Genomic DNA, 15,389 nt, shown 5'->3' on the forward strand with positions numbered 1-15,389 from the left:
GTTACTATCACTTTGGGTGACTACAAGTTTCTATCTTCTCCAACGGTTCTCGGTGACTCGGATATTGATCTTATTCTCAGGATGGATTGGCTTTCTAAGCACAAGGCTCAGCTTGATTGTGCAGCCAGGCAGATTCAATTGACTCATTCGTCTGAGGATGTAATTGTCTTTGTCGCTCGGGATAATACCATCCGTCTGTTTTCTCTCAATGAGAAGGGTGAATTGGATGCCATCTCTCAAATTCCAGTCGTTTGCGAATATCAAGACGTCTTTTCAGAAGAGCTTCCAGGAATGCCTCCGCACCGGCCAGTTGAATTCGTTATTGATCTTGAGCCTGGCACAGAACCTGTGTGCAAGCGTCCTTACAAGCTCGGACCTGAAGAGTTGAAGGAGCTGAAGAAGCAACTCGATGAGCAAGAGAAAATGGGTCTTATCCGGCCTAGTTCTTCTCCGTGGGGTTGTGGTGTTCTTTTTGTGAAGAAGAAGGATGGAACGGACCGACTTTGTGTTGATTACCGTCCAGTGAACAAGAAGACCATCAAGAACAAATACCCACTTCCCAACATCAATGAGCTGTTCGAACAACTCAAAGGTGCTCAAGTATTCTCCAAGCTTGATCTCCGTATGGGTTATCACCAGATTCGCATTCGTGAAGAAGATATTCCCAAGACAACATTCAGAACAAGCTTTGGTTCATATGAATACACTGTCATGTCTTTTGGCCTTGCCAACGCTCCTCCGACGTTCTCTCGCATGATGAACTTCATCTTCAACGCCTACACCAATGACTTCGTTTTGGTTTATCTCGACGACATTCTAGTTTTCTCCAAGAACAAGGAAGATCATGCCAAGCACTTGCGTTTGGTTCTCGATAAGCTCAGAGAACATCAGTTCTACGCCAAGTTCTCCAAGTGTGAATTTTGGCTCGATGAGGTTCTTTATCTTGGTCATATCATCTCTGCCAAGGGCATTGCCGTGAATCCTGAGAAGGTGTCTGCAATTGTGAATTGGGAACCTCCTCAGAACGTGAATCAACTCCGCAGTTTTCTCGGTCTCGCAAGCTATTGCCGAAGATTCGTTGAAAACTTTTCTAAGATCGCGAAGCCTCTCTCAAATCTTCTCCAGAAGCACGTCAAGTACGTTTGGTCTCCGGAGTGTGATATTGCTTTCAACACTTTGAAAGAGAAATTGATCACTGCTCCAGTTCTGACTCCGCCTGATGAATCCAAGCCGTACGAGGTCTTTTGTGATGCCTCTCTCCAAGGTCTTGGCGCAGTATTGATGCAAGAGAAGAAAGTTGTTGCTTATACATCTCGCAAGTTGAAGCCTAATGAGAAAAACTACCCCACTCATGATCTCAAGTTGGCGGCAGTTGTGCATGCTCTTTTGACTTGGAGACATCTTCTATTGGGAAGAAAAGTGGATATTTTCACTGATCACAAGAGTCTCAAGTACATCTTCACTCAGCCTAATCTCAACCTCAGGCAAACTCGATGGGTCGAAATGATTCAAGAGTATAATCCGAGTATCGAGTATACTCCAGGCAAGGCTAATGTGATTGCTGACGCTTTGAGCAGGAAGGCCTACTGCAACAGTCTTATTCTCAAGCCTTATCAACCCGAGCTTTGTGAAGCTTTCCGCAAACTTAATCTGCAAGTTGTTCCTCAAGGTTTCCTTGCCAACCTTCAAGTCTCTCCTACCTTAGAAGACCAGATTCGCCAAGCCCAGCTTCTTGATGCTATGGTGAAAAAGGTGAAGATCGGGATTGCCAAGAGTCAGTCCAAGTACAAGTGCTACCGCCCCCGACGCCGCCACCGCGGGCCGCGCCCCACGCCGCCGTCCTCCGCCGCGCCCCATGCCGCCGTCCTCCGCCGCCTCCCGCCGTCCTCTGCCGCCGCCGCCTCGCCGGGCCGCCGCCGCCGCCACCACGGGCCGCCGCTGCCGCCGCCACCGCCCTCCGCGGGTCGCCGCCCCGTCGCCCGCTCCTCTCCGGCGACCGGAGCCCGGATCCGGCCGCCCTCTCCAACTCCGGCCGTCTACAGCTCCAGCGAGCTCGGATCCAGCCGTGCCTTGTTTTCCATGCAGATCTGAGATATTTTGGATCGGTTGACTTTCTCCTCCCGAAACCCTAATTTTATGCAAACTTTGACTGGCTATATCTTCGCGTCCGTAGCTCCGTTTTGGACATATAGCATATCAAAATGTTCGTCTCGACGAGTACATCATTTCATTCCATTGCATCATTTTTATTTGAGTTCATCTTGATGCCCGAAATGCTGTTAGAAGGAGGCTTCGTGAGTTAATTGTCAGATCTGCTAGTTCATCTTAGACTTTTGTCATTTTTGCCATGATTATTGTGTGCATGATATGCCTGTGAGTCCTTCATATGTTTTGTTAAGCATCTTGTTATCTTTCCAGAGGTGCAACCCATGCATTTTTGTGATGTTTGTGGTGACTTGTGCAAGCTTGCAAAGTGGTGCACTTGCTAATTCTGTTTTCAGGGACTTAGTAATTTCACCAAGTCCTGTGATTGTTTAGTTCATGATGCCATATGTTCTTGTTGTTTCCTAGTGATCCATGCCTCTTTTGAGGATGATCAGTAAGGGAGTTTTGTTAATCTTGTAGTGCTCTATCCATCCATGTCTTTGTTTGCAATTATGGAGCAACCTATCTTGAGTCAATCGAGCTCTACTTTTGCCTCGTGGTGAATCTGGGCAGATCGTCAACTTGTTTGCGATTTTGCCGATGTTATTATAATTGATTCGTGCATGCTATGCCATTGTTCTTGCCATGTCTAGCTTGTATTTTGTGCCTTCTTTATGGGTGTATGCTTGCCTTGCCATGACTTGCACCATAGTGAGTGCATCGAGCTCGTAAACATGCCTTCGTGAGTTATGTTTCAGCATGTCCCAGTTTTCACTAAGTCTGGAAACTGATTATGTTTTTGCTATGTTCGTGTGCTTGTTAGCATATTTTGTGATCCCTTTTGGCTCAAGGTCACTAAGGGACTTTTGTTAAGCTTGTTGAGTAGCTCCATGCCATGTCTTTCTTTGTCATGTTCAAGTCCTATAGCATGTTGTTTTGTTGCTCCGAAGAGGACTATATGATCTGAAATTCCAGACAAGTGTTAATTTCACTAAGTCTGAGATCTGTTTTCCATTTGCGTTTTTGCCATGCTTGTTTGAACCTTCTAATGGATGAATTGGCCGTAGCTCACTGCTAGAATTTTGTTAAGCATCTTGTGTGCATCCCTGACATGTATTTTGTTGTCATGTTTGGGTGCTTTAGCATGTTCATTTCGCTGCATTTAGATGCCTACTTGCTGTAAATCGCAGACCGGTGTCATTTTTTGAAACGCTTGCCATTTCCAAACCGTAACTCCGATTCCGGCGTTCTTTATATCGTTTTCAAGTGATTTCATCTCATCTTTCTAGTGGAACACTTGGATTTCCAAGTTGAGGCCAGGTTCATGCATTTCCTGTCATATCTTGCATTTTGCACCCCGCATCGCATCCCGCATAGCATATCATCATTTCAACATATTGCTTGATCTTGCACGTGGTTGATTGTATCCTTGTTGCTTGTTTGTCTTGATTGGGTAGAGCCGGGAGACGAGTTCGCTAACGAGGAGCCCGTTGAGTTTGCTCTTGAGGATCCAGTCAACTCTGACACCTATGCAGGCAAGATGATCATACCCTCGAAATCACTACTATCTTTGCTGTGCTAGTTTGCTCGCTCTTTTGCTATGCCGTTGCTACGATGCCTACCACTTGCTTGAAAGCCTCCTAAATTGCCATGTCAAACCTCTAACCCACCATTGTCCTAGCAAACCGTTGATTGGCTATGTTACCGCTTTGCTCAGCCCCTCTTATAGCGTTGCTAGTTGCAGGTGAAGATTGGAGGCCGTTCCTTGTTGGAACATCTTTTATTTACTTGTTGGGGATATCATTATATTGCCTTGTTATCTTAATGCATCTATATACTTGGTAAAGGGTGGAAGGCTCGGCCTCTCGCCTAGTGTTTTGTTCCACTCTTGCCGCCCTAGTTTCCGTCATATCGGTGTTATGTTCCCGGATTTTGCGTTCCTTACGCGGTTGGGTTATAATGGGAACCCCTTGATATTTCGCCTTGATTAAAGCTTGTCCAGCAATGCCCAACCTTGGTTTTACCATTTTCCACCTAGCCTTTTCTTTACCTTGGGTTCTGCAGGCTCAAGGGTCATCTTATTTTAACCCCCCCGGGCCGGTGCTCCTCTGAGTGTTGGTCCACCTGTCAGCTGCCGGTGGCCACCAGGGGCAACTCCGGGATGGCCTACCCGTACCTAGGACAATCTGAGTGTGCCCTGAGAAACAGATATGTGCAGCTCCTATCGGGATTTGTCGGCACATTCGGGCGGTGTTGCTGGTCTTGTTTTAACCTGTCGAAGTGTCTTGAGTTACCGAGATACCGAGTCTGATCGGAACGTCTTGGGAGGAGGTCTATTCCTTCGTTGACCGTGAGAGCTTGTCATGGGCTAAGTTGGGACTCCCCTGCAGGGATTGAACTTTCGAAAGCCGTGCCCGCGGTTATGGGCAGATGGGAATTTGTTAATGTCCGGTTGTAGATAACTTGAACCTTAATTAATTAAATTGAATCAACTGAGTGTGTTACCGTGATGGCCTCTTCTCGACGGAGTCCGGGAAGTGGACACGGTGTTGGAGTAATGTTTGCGCAGGTTTCTCTCTAGTTTCTCGCTCGCGCTTTGCCTCCTCTTCTCGCTCTCTTTTGCGAATAAGTTAGCCACCATACTTGCTAGTCGCTTGCTGCAGCTCCACTCATATTTTACCTTGCCATTCCTATAAGCTTGAATAGTCTTGATCGCGAGGGTGTGAGATTGCTGAGTCCCCGTGGCTCACAGATTACTATTACACCAGTTGCAGGGCCTGATGATTCCGCTCCAGGAGACGCGTATGAGCTCAAGTGGGAGTTCGACGAAGACTCTCAACGATACTATGTTTCCTTTCTCGACGATCAGTAGTGGTGCCTAGTTGGGGGTGATTGGGACCGTGTCGCATGTTGGGTTCTCTTTCATTTTGGCGCCGTAGTCGGGCCATGAGTGTTTGGATGATGTAATGTTATTATTGTACTTGATTGACGTGGCGAGTGTAAGCCAACTATGTTATCTCCCCTTTCATTATTATTACATGGGATGTTGTGAAGATTGCCTAACTTGCGACATATGCCTTCAATGCGATTATGTCTATAAGTCGTGCCTCGACACGTGGGAGCTATAGTCGCATCGAGGGTGTTACAAATATCTTCATATACCACCTTTGACATCAATGTCTTCATACATTTTTAGGGGTCATCTCTGGTAGGAAAACCGAATCAATGAGGGACTTCTACCTGTGTTATCCTGCAATTCTCACAAACACATTAGTGCCTCAACTAGGTTTGTCGTCAATACTCCAAAACCAACTAGGGGTGGCACTAGATGCACTTACAATCTCCCCCTTTTTGGTGATTGATGATAAACTAGTTGAAGTTTTCAACGGGGAATATAATATGTGAAATTGTAAAGGATAAGGAATTGTCTTCATAAGTTGCAAGGGCTCCCCCTGAAGATGTGCATATAAGTAATTTTCTTTTGGAATGCAAATGCACATGGCAGGTTGTACTCGTGGAGATCCTCTTCAACTTATGATGACAATTCATTATGCATGAGAAGGTATGTGAAGATAATGCCATGCATAATGGAAAATGGACGTCTGCAAAATGATCTAAGTGCGGAATTTATCGTCGCACATGCGGAATTTATCGTCGCATCACGAAGTAGCAAATAAGTGGAAGGCGACCATCGAGTTTAGGTGTTACAACTCAAAGAACCAAATGTATCAAAACGAGAGTTGTAAACACGAGGCAAAATATAAAGCAACCGCCCATGTGGACCCGCTTGAAGACTATCAAACTCATATGCGTCTCCCCCTTTTGTCAGTAAGGACCAAAAAGGTTTGAAGACATAGAGCATCTACTCGTTCCCATGAAGAGTAGGTGAAGCAGCAGGGTCGTCGGTGGTGTTCGGCGGTGCAGAAGAACTTGGAGCAGTGTCGAAGCGTGCTGAAGGAGGTGGCGGTGAAGTAGCATCATCTTCGTCCTCGATCACTCTGACATTCACAGTTGCAGCAGAGGAAGAGAACTCAGAGTCTTGAAGAGATGGAGTTCGTCGCAGCACTGCCCTTCGAGGAGATGTGGAGTCAAACTTGAAGCGTTCAGAGAAACCATCCTCTTGAAGATCATCTTCAGAGCACATAAGCGTCAGCCCTTTCCAGGTGCGTCGAGAGGTTTCATGGGCAACAAAGGCATTCTTGGTGGCAAGATTGCGAATGCGGTTGACATACACCACGAGGCTTTGCATTTGGCGCTTCAGCCAGTCATGATGCCTATCCTGTTTCTGATGAAGAGCCACCAGAAGCTCTCAGTCATTGAGGACACGAGTGCGCTTCTTGGGTCGTTGGGCAATTGTGCTATCAGTGGCTTCAGTAAGGGCAGGATGTGGTGCACGTGTAGTTCCAGCCAAAGGATAAACATGAGTGACTGCTTCAACTCCTTCAATGTTCTGAGAAAAACTTTGATGCTCCGCATTCTGAAGACTAAGAGGCTCCTTGGCAGGCTCAGGATAAATGGCTTCAACGGACATATCCACACCAGGCAAAAAGATCCGATGATTGCGAGCAGATGGCTGATATGAGATAGCGGAGTGGAGTTTAATCAGCCGCATTATCCATGGAGCGTAGAACTTTAAGCCAAAAAGATCAGCGCCTGATGCAGCTAGTTGGTGGATGAAGAAGTCCTGTGCATTGAAGCATTTGCCATGAAGAATATAGAAGACCAAAGTCTTCATTGCGCCTTCCAACTTGGCATGTGGAGAATGTCCTTTGATAGGCCAGAGAGTTCGCCTTATGATGTGATAAATAGTCCTTGGCAGATACTCAAGGTCTTCAACAAGAAACTCCTTAGGATATGCAGCATCTTGTGGCAATGGCTTCATCATACTGAGCATCTGACTCATGTTTGGTTCAGGCTTCTGAAAGATGCTCTCCATAGCTTCACTATGAAGCTGACAGCCAGGTTCGTAGAGATCGCCAGGAGTGGGCAGACTAGTGAGCTCAATGATATCAAAGGCTTTGGCTTCGTGATGAACATTTCCTGTCATCCACTCCAGGACCCAAGTCTTCGGATCTCTGTTGTACCCACGGATGTGAAGTGTGGCATAGAATTGAAGCAACAACTCTTCATTCCAGTGCTCTTGGTCGGTGACAAACGGCAGTAATCCAACCTCTTTGAAGCAATCCAGAGCTTCTTCCAGACAGGGCAGACCAGCTATTGCTTCGATGTCAAGACGCTTATGTGGGAAGATGCGACCTTGATTGTATAGAATGCAGGAGTAATAGCTTCGCCGCGGATAGCTCCAGAACCGATCAGAAGATATTCTTTCCCTTGAGTAGGGGTTCTTGGAGCTATTGAAGAAAGTGTTGTCTGCTTTAAAGCCGTTGACATTGAAGGATCCAGGTGCTGATGTAGGACCTGGAAACCTGGGCAGTCTTGGGATTGGCTTCTGTACCTGAGGCCTGTGCTCAACATGATAGTCAAACTGAGGACCAGCAGCAGGCGCAGGAACAGAAGCAGTAGTATCATTGGCTTCGCTGACTTCTGGTGCGTGGGTTGGTGTAGGCTCCACATTGGCTTCAGCCATGACAGCGTCAGTGGCTTCATTGGTGTTGGTGGTGGCAGTCTCAAGATTCTCAGCCTCCACTTGATGAGCTGGAGGGTCGGTCACAGTCACGTTCTCCTCGAGAACAGCTTCTTGGTGAGACGGGGGTGTAGCAGCTCTTGGGGTTTCTTCTTCATCGGCTGATGCAGCCGGAATGTCTTCAGCAGCTTTAGCTTCAGACTCAGAGACTGGAGGCCTTGGTCCTTTGCGAAGCCTGCGTAACGCTGGAGACGCCTGTGGAGTTGGAGTTGGCTGGGCCTCAAAGTCATCTTCCTCTTGTGCTTGTGGGTGATCAGCCCATGATGCATCCTGAGCAATTGGCGTCAAAGGACGACCAATGCTAATGAGTTCGTTGTGCGTTAGCACAGGTGATGATACCTGTTGGTGCTCGATCTGAGGAAGAACTGCATCATCTTTAACATGGTCATGGTGACCAATGTCTTCAGCAGCGGTGGGATCAGCTGCTGGAAAGTCTTCAGCTTCATGAGCCTCTTTGAAAGCAGGCTCATGGACAGTCAGTTGGCGCTCTTGATGTCAGTGGCTGGGCGAACCATGGAGATGGGTTCAACAATCAAGGGCTCTGTGGGAGCAGCCCGTTCCTTCTTGGTCTTCCGCTTCTTCTTGGAGGGAGCAGTAGCAGAGGCTTCAGGATGTTTCCTCTTTCTGGCTTCAGCCTCAGCAGTCCTCGTCTTCTTCAGTTCTGAAGCGGTTGACCTGGCCTTTGGCTTCGAGCCAGTCATGCTAGTTGGGAAGACAATGGGATCTGCTTCCTGCCTTGGTGCGTCAGGTTCGGCCATAGCGGGCTTCTTATTCTTCTTTGCAGCCATCCTGGGGTCGATGCTAGGACGCCCAAGGGCCTTGCGCTTCTCAGCCTCATTGTAGGATTGCACACACTTGTCAGCCAGGCTCTTCATGCACTCACGAGAACCTTGAGCTTCTTCACGCTTCTTGAGAAAGGCTTCTTTAAGCTTGTGCAACATGATCTTGAAGTTCTTGACCTCTTGCACACTGAGCTTGGCCATATGCTTCTTGAACTAAGCTTTCTCAAAGTCAATCTTCTGCTTCAGTTCGATGATGCGCTGAGCTAGAGCTAGCTCTAAAGCAATGGCTCCATGGAAGGCGACACTGAGACCAATGGGAAGTTGCAGGTCTTCAAAGCTGAGGTTGGGCGTTTCAAACCACTCATCGATGAAGTCGTGGATGATTGCCACGTCAAAGAGAGGCAAATTATTGAAGATTTCTTCTTCTTCTTTGCTCTTGACCAGTTGCTCAAGAGCATCATCTGCAAGATCTTCATCACTGGACAGATCAATGGCATTGTTGCGCAGAATAGCAGCAGCAGTCAGTTCTTGGCTGGTGTGTGGCAGAGGCATCTTGACTTTCTGGGGCTTGGAGATGCGTGACAAATCTTCAGACTGCACACTGTCTTCAGGAGGTGCAGTAGCCAGTGGCTTCGCCCATGAGATTTTTGGTGGAGCAGCTGATCTGGAAGCCTTAGCCTTCTTTGGCTTCTGCGGCTTTGGAGTAGGAGCTGGGGCTTCATCAGTGTCAGCATCATCATCAGAGTGATCCACTTTGGCACCTTGAACTGAGATGTGAGTGATGAGGCCATCAAGGTTGTAGAAAGGACCGATGACATTGGGTTCTGCATCGCGTGTGCCGTCAGCCCGGGGAGCAGAGGGACCAGTGTTGAAGTCTAGTCCCAATGACTTCTTGTTTTCCTTGGCCGATGCCTTTTCGTGCTGGAAGTTGCGCTTGAAGAGATTATCGTCACGACACCATAGCAATGATGATGGGTCGGCATCTTCAGGCTGAGGTCCACGGACCATACATGGATAGAAATCCTAAGCAATAGCTTCAGCTCTGTTCTTGGGTGGAAGGCCTCGGAAGAGAACATCACCCCAAGGACTTTTGATAGCACTCTTCTCAGCATATTCCTTGGTCACGAATCTGTATTTGTACCACTGTTCTGCCCAATATCTTCGAATCCACTGGATTCGGGTCTTGCGCTGATTATAATCCTCTTCAGGATCTGTCTTGTAAAGCTCTGAGAGGTCATCAGGCAAATCTCTTGATGTTCCCCCACGACGCTGTCTGCCTCCCTTCCTTGCAGATTTCTCTGTAGCCATGAACTTTAAACTGAATGGCTTCAACATGTTCAAAGGCTTCAGAGGCTTTCGCTTGCTGGACAAACAGGAACTGGCTTCGGGAGAATTTATATGATGCTGTAAGAATTCTGTAAATGAATGCAGACTATGAGAACCAAGGGATTCTCCCACGGACATGTACCTGTGACAGCATTAAGGTGCGAGGGAAGGGGAAGAGGTCATATGCATTCTCAGAAGATTTTGAAGATAAATCAGTTTAGAAGACATTGACCTCATCGTGCGAAGACATTCACTCATAGATAAGGAGTTGGTTCCACATTTGTACGAATCCAGAGATCAATACAAGTGAGGAATCTAACTGCTTTGTGAAGCATAAGTGAACATACTAGGCATAATATGAGATGCAGTATGAAGTGGATCCAACATGTGTGAACAGAAACTACTTGTGGTAGGAAGTGACGAATCTGTAGGATCAAAGGGGCCGTAAAAAGGAAGTTTTATTTACCACACGAAGAACTGCTAGACGGAGTGGAAGAGGAGGACGAGCAGTTCGATCGTCCGTGCCCTAACTTGGCGACGGAGGACACCTACGGCGACGGCGGAGAGGAAGATGTCCGCGGTCGGCGTGAAGACGGCGTCAGAGAGGTTGCGGCAGCTAAGCGCTTTGTCGCCGGCGTCATCGAGAGCTAGCGGTGGCGCTAGGGTTCGGGCGAGAGTGGAAGAAGAGATAATGACTGTGGTGAGGCGTGTATTTATAGGGACAGGGGCGGCTCAGTGTTATTACACAGGTGCCCCTGGCGATTCACATCTGAGGAACACGTGGCCATTATGCAACATATCAGGGGTTGTTCCACGTCCCACGCACGCCTAGATTGTCGGGTGGTCGTTCCCACTTCTTCGGGTTTCAGGTGAAGGAATGAGCATTGAAAACGGACTTAATGTTTGTCTCTGTATCTTCTGCCGACAAGGACGCAGAGAAGACATTCGACAGTTTCAATAGAATGCATATGATTTGGAGAGATAGAGTTTGAGATATAAAGCATAGAGAGGTTAGGGTCCGATCACATTCACTTAGTTCAAAAGATTCAACAAGAAGACATAGCTATAAGTGAATGTTGTAGAGGACAGAACACTAGTATATATATAATCAATATAGTGAAGATAATCATGAATACATGTTGAAATTGAAGCCAAACCAAATGTGAAGACATAGCAAATGTAATGTCGTGAGTGAAACATTTCAAACAGAACCTTTGGTGGTGGCGTTACGCACCGTATAGGAAGTATTAGACCCAGACACGACGCACAATTATCGTGGCGCTCCGAAGTCAAATTCCACATTAATGTATTCACACTTAGAATGTATGTCTTCATTGATTGAAGATATACTTTACTTTGTGTGTTGCACATCTAAGTCATCAATATGCATAAGTGTTAGGATGTGTGCCTGATCACAGGACATTTGAGGATTCCAAGATATTTAGCTCACACCGTAACTTGCAAAATCTCTTCTCATCCAAAGGCTTGGTGAAGATATCTGCCAATTGTTCTTCAGTGTTGACATGTATGATATCAATGTCTTCCTTCACAACATGATCTCTGAGAAAGTGATGACGAATCTCAATGTGCTTTGTCTTCGAGTGCTGAACTGGGTTGTTGGCAATCTTGATGGCGCTTTCATTGTCGCAGTAGAGTGGCACTTGCTTCAGATGAATGCCATAGTCTTTGAGTGTTTGTTTCATCCACAGAAGCTGAGCACAGCAAGATCCAGCAGCAATGTATTCAGATTCAGCAGTGGAGAGAGATACACAGTTCTGCTTCTTTGAAGACCAACATACAAGTGATCGTCCCAGAAAATGACATGTGCCTGATGTAGACTTGCGATCAACCTTGTCACCAGCATAATCAGCATCCGAGAATCCAACCAGATCAAACTCTGAGCCCTTTGGATACCATAATCCTAGAGTTGGGGTGTGAGCCAAATATCGAAGAATTCGCTTCACAACTAAGTGATGCGACTCCTTTGGTGCCGCTTGGAATCGAGCACACATGCAAACACTAAGCATAATATCTGGCCTAGATGCACATAGATAAAGTAAAGAACAAATCATGGAGCAGTATACCTTTTGATCGAACTCTTTACCATTGTCGTCGGGACCCAGATGATGTTTGGCTGGCATTGGCGTCGTGAAGCCTTTGCAGTCTTGCATACCGAACTTCTTCAGGCAATCTTTGAGATACTTCTCTTGAGATATGAAGATGCCGTTGCGTTGCTATCGTATTTGAAGACCGGGGAAGAACTTCAGCTCTCCCATCATGGACATCTGATATTGCTCTTGCATCATATATCCAAACTCTTCACTGTACTTCTGATTGGTGCAGCCGAAGATAATGCCATCCATATATATTTGGCACACAAACAGTTCACCATCATATGTCTTCATGAAGAGAGTGGGGTCGAGGGAACCAGGTATGAAGCCTTTGCTCTTCAGGAAGTATTTGAGTGTGTCATACCAAGCCCGAGGGGATTGTTTGAGGCCATACAGTGCCTTGTTGAGCTTGTATACCATGTCAGGATGTTTTGGATCTTCAAAGCCAGGCGGTTGTGCAACATACACTTCTTCTTCAATCTTGCCATTGAGAAAAGCGCTCTTCACATCCATTTGATATAGAAGTATGTTATGATGATTTGCATAGGCCAGCAGTATGCGTATGGCTTCAAGTCGAGCCACAGGAGCAAATGTTTCATCGAAGTCAATTCCTTCCACTTGAGTATATCCTTGAGCAACGAGACGAGCTTTGTTTCTGACAACTTGACCATGCTCATCTTGCTTGTTGCAGTATATCCATTTGGTGCCTATTATATTGTGCTTCTGAGGATCAGGATGCTTAACCAGTTCCCATACATTATTCAGCTCAAACTCTTGAAGCTCTTCTTGCATAGCTTGAATCCATTCAGGTTCCATGTAGGCTTCTTCAACTTTCTTGGGTTCTGTTATTGAGACGAATGCGAAGTGCCCACAGAAATTTTCTAGCTGTGTTGCCCTTGAACGAGTGAGCGGACCGGGTGCATTGATGCTATCAATTATTCTCTCAATCTGCACTTCATTGGCAACACGAGGATGTACAGGGCGAAGATTTTGCTCTTGTTGATCATTGTCATTGTTAGAAGGATTGTCTTTGGGCTGAGCATTGTCTTCAGGTTGATCAGGTGCGGAGATGATAAGTTCCTCTTCAGGTTGAGCTTCAGAGGGTATGATTTCTCTAGTTCCCATTAGTTTGATTGATTCACTGGATGTAACTTCATCTAGCACATTTGGCAGGTGCTCTCTTTGTGAACCGTTAGTCTCATCGAACTGCACATCCACTGTTTCAACCACTTTATAATGAAAGAGATTGAAGACTCTGTAGGAGTGCAAATCCTTTCCATATCCAAGCATAAAACCCTCATGTGCTTTTGGTGCAAATTTTGAAGTGTGATGTGGATCCTTGATCCAGCACCTGGCGCCAAATACTCTGAAGTAACTGACATTTGGCTTCTTGCCAGTTAGGAGCTCATAAGATGTCTTGTTTAGAAGCTTGTGAAGATAAACACGATTGATTGTATGGCATGCAGTATCAATGGATTCAGGCCAGAATTTTCTTGGAGTCTTGTATTCATCAAGCATCGTTCGGGCCATCTCAATGAGTGTTCTGTTCTTGCGTTCGACGACGCCATTCTGCTATGGTGTGTACGGGGCTGAGAATTCATGTGTGATGCCCAAAGTATCAAGATATGTATCAAGGCCAGTGTTCTTGAATTCAGTGCCATTGTCACTTCTGATGTGCTTTATCTTGGCGCCATAGTTGTTCATTACTCGATTTGCGAAGCGTCTGAAGACATCCTGCACTTCAGTCTTGTAGAGGATTATGTGCACCCAAGTATATCTAGAATAATCATCAACAATGACAAAGCCATAAAGACAAGCAGTAGTAGTAAGAGTTGAGTAATGAGTGGGACCGAAAAGATCCATGTGGAGCAGTTCAAAGGGTCAAGTTGTTGTCATGATTGTCTTCGAGGGATGTTTGGCCCTCGTCATCTTTCCGGCTTCACAGGCACCGCATAAGTGATCCTTCTTGAACTTGACGCCCTCGATGCCTATGACATGCTTCTTCTTTGCAAGGGTGTGGAGGTTCCTCATGCCAGAATGCCCTAGCCTCCGATGCCAGAGCCAGCATTCTGAAGCTTTTGCTAGAAGGCATATGGCAAGCTGTGGTCTTGTTGAGAAATCTACCACGCACAAATCATCTTTCCGATACCCTTCAAACACTAGAGACTTGTCAGATTCCATTAGAACAAGGCAATGATATTTTCCAAACATCACAATCATATTTAAATTGCAAAGCATTGAGACAGACATTAAGTTGAAGCCAAGGGATTCAACAAGCATGACTTTATCCATGTGTTGATCCTTTGAGATTGCAACTCTACCTAGACCCAATACCTTACTTTTACCAGTGTCAGCAAATGTGATGTGACTCTTGTCGGATGGACGTAAGGTTGAGTCCATAAGAAGGCTTCTTTTGCCAGTCATGTGATTGGTACATCCACTATCAATAATCCATTCTGAAGCAGCTGGTGTCGTACCCTACAGTGCAGTTAGGGGGATAGGCTTCACGAAGAGAATTGTGAAGCAAAAACATTTGACTAACCAGTGGGTTATGAAAGCTTAGATCGAGATTAGGACTGATAGGGAGAGTAGCAAGCGATTCAGGAACGAAGTACATAGTAAGACCATTTGGGCATTTGATCTTGCACCCTACAAGATGTTTAAGGTCCCCAGCAATAGCGTCAGACGATTTTGGTTTTCTGCTGGAGACCCTTCCCTGCAAAAGAGAGTTAAGCTTTCTTAGCCACCCACATCTTCAAGGGTGGCTTAGAAGCAATAAGTCTAAGTGCAGCATCTGAGAACTTTGGCTTTGGAGCCCTAGCAAAAAGTCTTGCAGGCAGACAATAGTACTCATAAGAATAAGCAGAATAGTTCTTGGTCTTATGAACATAGCGGTTTGATGAACCATGCTCATATTCATAGGCCTGAGTCTTGTTTCCCTGCAAAACATTTGCGTTAGTGCGACTCAGGTGAGTCCTCTGTCTGTATGAAGCCTTTGGACCGTATGAAGCCTGTGGTCTGGGGTTTGTCTTCTTCACTTGTGGTGTCATGATGACATTCACAGGAAGATTCTCCAAACACTTTTTTGGCACCCAGATCTTCTTCATAGGCGGCCCATTCCTGCAGTTAGTACCAATATACCTGGCAGACACTTCACCATTCTGATTCTCAAACAGTTTATAGTTTGCATCAAAGGATTCATCAATGACAATGGGGTTAGCACACGTGAAGCCGGATAGAGTGGATGGATCTGCTGAAGGTTCCTTTGCAGCAACCCATGTGGTTTTGGGGTACTGCTCAGGTTTCCAGTAAGAGCCATCAGCATTCATTTTCCTTACGAACCCAACACCCTCTTTCCTCGAGTTTCGGTTCAGGATCTGC

The sequence above is a fragment of the Triticum urartu genome, chromosome 3A, assembly GCF_056163025.1.
Source record: "Triticum urartu cultivar PI428250 chromosome 3A, HENAU_Tu73, whole genome shotgun sequence".
Taxonomy (NCBI): Eukaryota; Viridiplantae; Streptophyta; class Magnoliopsida; order Poales; family Poaceae; genus Triticum; species Triticum urartu.